Source organism: Lactuca virosa, chromosome 8, assembly GCF_052849685.1.
Source record: "Lactuca virosa cultivar CGN04683 chromosome 8, Lactuca_virosa_CGN04683_v6, whole genome shotgun sequence".
In the NCBI taxonomy this organism is placed as follows: Eukaryota; Viridiplantae; Streptophyta; class Magnoliopsida; order Asterales; family Asteraceae; genus Lactuca; species Lactuca virosa.
In genome coordinates this window covers 122,983,269-122,987,130 of record NC_136433.1, presented here as the reverse complement: position 1 = coordinate 122,987,130, position 3,862 = coordinate 122,983,269, and the positions used below count along the sequence as shown (strand labels likewise).

At 34.4% G+C, this 3,862-nt stretch overlaps 1 pseudogene; it reads left to right on the top strand.

Annotated features, from left to right (window-relative positions):
- The first annotated feature begins 2,006 nt into the window (after positions 1–2,006).
- On the top strand, positions 2,007–2,925 carry LOC145130798 (uncharacterized; annotated as a pseudogene).
- Positions 2,926–3,862: the final 937 nt, after the last annotated feature.

The following is a 3,862-nucleotide window of genomic DNA, read 5'->3' as shown; positions in this document are numbered from 1 at the left end:
TAGAGGGTACGTGTCGCATTCTCAGTGGACCACTTCGGATCAGCTTCAGCAGCTCGGATGACTCATCAGTTTTTCGGACACGTGGCATATTCTAAGCGAGGACAGGTGACCGAAGTCCACCTTGCGAAATTTCTCGGTTTTAGCAATTTTTCTCGTTTTTCGCGCCAAAACTTTTAAAATCCATAACTTTCGCATATGAGCTCCGTTTTTGACGTTCTTTATATGCACGCATAGGTAAAATTACGCTCTACAACTTTCGTTTAGACTTCGTCGGCTAATTTTGAATTTAATTTTTATATTATTATTTTTAACAGACCGGGACAGGAAATCCGTTAAAAATTCATAAATTCTTCATCCGACGTCCGTTTTCGTCAGACTTTTTATCGTTGTGCTACTATTTACGAGACCTTCAATTCTCGTTTAGGTTGTGTCGGCTAAAAATCACTCGATCTAAAATTCGAGTTTTTAGCTGTCTACTGCTAAGCTGAAACTTCGAAAAATCATAACTTCCTCATACGAAGTCAGATTTGGGCGTTCTTTTTATCGAACTTCTCGGTTTAACGAATACTACGAGTTTCGTTTAGATCACTAAGGCCAAAAAGTAGTTAATCAAAAACTCACTTTTTTACGACATTCGGCACCGTGCCGGTTTGTCGCGAAACTTCGACAGGTCATAACTTCTTCGTTATAACTCGGATTTCGGCATTCTTTATATATCCGTAATCCTTGTCACGACCACTACAACTTTCTTAATAAATATCGGCTTTATCTAATATTTATTTTCGACGCTAATTTTTAATCTTAATTAATTAAACCCTAATAATTAAGCATAAAACACATAAAACACATAATATTCACATAATTCCTTTTCATTTCTCCAAAATGAGTCACAAAGGTTAACCTAGACTATCATGTCAATATTAATGCCTAGCCTAGAAACACGGGCATTACAGATACCCTACGATAAATGTCTTAGCTGCTTGTACATTTGATTTAAAGTTTACGTACATTTTAAGTGGTTGGGAGGGTACAACATCAGACTCAAGGATACTAAAGAATGCACTCAATAGAGAAGATAAACTAGTAATTCCAAAGGGTAAATTTTTAATACCAAAATTACTCTTATGTGTAATCTAATTTTTAATACATAACTAATTACAACTTATTTGTAGGCCGATACTATTTGGTAGATGCTGGTTTGCCTCATACAACTACACTAATGGCACCATATCGCGGTGTCAGATATCATTTGAAAGAGTATTCTGCTTGGTCCCCTAAGAATGAAAAAGAGTTGTTTAATCTCCGTCATGCTTCATTACGTAACGCTATAGAACGGGCATTTGGTGTTCTAAAGATAAGGTTTCCTATTATTAGAAGTACACAAGAACCTTTTTATTCTTGTGAAACACAATCAGACATTTTCTTGGCGTGTTGTATTTTACATAACTTTTTGTTAGAAGAAGATCGGGAAAAAAATCTTGAAGATGAGGTCCTACAGGAGATGTTAAATGAACCAAGAGAGGAAATGCGCCATAATATAAAAGAGACAAGTGAGGGTAATGATGCAGCAGAGCGAATGAGGAACTTAATTGCAAATAAAATGTGGACTAATTACTTGCCAAATTGAAACCATGAGATAGATATGTCAATGTAGCTACTAGTTTTTATTATATCATTTCAATTTGATTTTGTATGCATCTTTAGTGGTTGACTTGATTTTGTATGAATTGTTAGTGTTTGACTTTATTTGTGTTATTTATCTTTTGACATGTTATTTACTCATTATTTGTACATCCTGTAAGTATGTATTTTATATGTTATCGATGCATGGTTTGTTTATTTATGATGTTATGCAGGTCAAAATGATGAAGGAAGAACAAGTTACTAAGAAAGAACAAATAAAATGGACAGATTGGATGGATTATTGTTTTATTCAATCTATGATGGCACAAGATGAGAAAGGATTAAGGATTTGTGGGAGTTTCATCCCACAAGCGTACTCCAACATGGTGGAGGAGCTTAATCAAAAGTTTGGGAAGAGTTTACAAAAAATCATTTAAAGAATCGTTTGAAAACTTTAAAATCAGGTTTTTCGCAATGGTATGACATGTTCCGTGGAACTTCATTGAGTGGGTTTGGTTGGAATTCTGAAACACAAATAATTGAAGCGGACGAGGAAGTGTGGGCCAACCTAATTAATGTAAGTTTTTTTATTTCATGTTACTTAGTTTGTATACATTTATGTTATTTTTCTTAACAATAATTGTATTTGGGATTGTGTGTTACAGTCAAAGCCGGAGGCAATTTCATTGAAGTCCAAAAAAATACCAAACTACAATGAAATGATAGCTTTTTTTGCGAGAGATAGGGCTTCAGGGGTGCATGCTGAAACCCCAAAAGAGAAGAATGATCGGTTGAACAGGACTGGGGATATCAAAGTAGAAACAAATGAAGAAGTGGATTAGTTACTACCAAGCAATGACATAACACTTGAGAAACAACAAAAAAATAACGATGATGATGATGATATTCAAGTGTTATCTCCTACATGCTTTTCACTGGTGCAAAATTCAAGTTCTAAGAAGTACGAAAGTAAAAAAAAGGAAACATGAAATTAAAGATGAAGATGAACCTGAAGCTGAACCTGAATCGTTTGAAAAGGTTATTATGAGTGCAGTTGAAGATGTGGCTTCTGCTATGAGGGAGGGTAACAAAATCTTCGAAAACTCTCATCATCGGGTTTATACTGGTGATGAAATTTATAAAGAGTTAGAGCCAATGGATTTGGAACCCGATGAATTAGCAGAAGCTCTCATGTTTTTTTCGCGAAATCAATCTGATGCGGGGACATTATTTAGAGTTCCATTTAAAATACGAAAAAGTTTGTTGAAAAAAATGATGGGGGCAAGTAAGAGACTTACCTAGGATGATAGTTTTTTGAATTTTTATCAGTTTGACTTCATACTTTTTGGTTTTTGGTTTGAGTTCATACATTGGATTTTGTTTGATTATTCTTGCATTGACTTTAAATTGGTTTCTTATGAATTTGTTTGATTATTCATACATTTATGTTATTTTTCGTTTGGGTGTATTGACTTCTGTTCCACTTTATATTGGTTTTGTTTGAAAAAATTATAAAAATGAAGAACATACTAGAATTGTGATTAATAATGAGTTATGCATTAATGATTTTTGTATAAATAATCATGTGAAAAAAAATAATTAAAGAAGTCGAGATGTAGGCAACAGTTGGCAAACAAATATTGTTTAGGCATAATTTTGTTTTCAAGAGAATCCTATGGTATATATTTGAAATTATGGAAAAAATATGACAAGGGTATAGTTGTCCATTTTTAGTTTTCATTTCTTTTCCTTCCAACTCGGGAACACAAAGAAAATTAATTTTCCTTTCGTTTCTCTCAAACTCGGGAACAGAAAAATACACTTTACTTTCCTTTCCATTCTTTTCTTTTCTCTCCACATTTCTCTTCTCTTCTTTTCTTTCCTTTAAATGAAACTCGGGAACAGGGTGTTAGTCATTTCTTGAAACTAAAAAGGATTTAGGGTTTATTATATAAGGAAATCTCATGGAGGGGCCGTTTTTGATTAATAGCCCAAACTTAAACGAATTTAGGGATTTTTGTTCCTGATTCCATTCCTTGATCGGGAAAGCAAATGAGAATACAAACATATGAACAGATGAACAAAGGCGACGAGAAGGAAAAACACGAAGGCTTTGTAGGCTGCTACTCCCGTCGTTTGGTCAATCGATTGCGAGAATAGAGATCGTCTCCGGAGTTCGACGAACCGAAGCAACGAAGGGGACGAAGTAGCAGCATTAGTGACGAAGTCGAGACCTTCA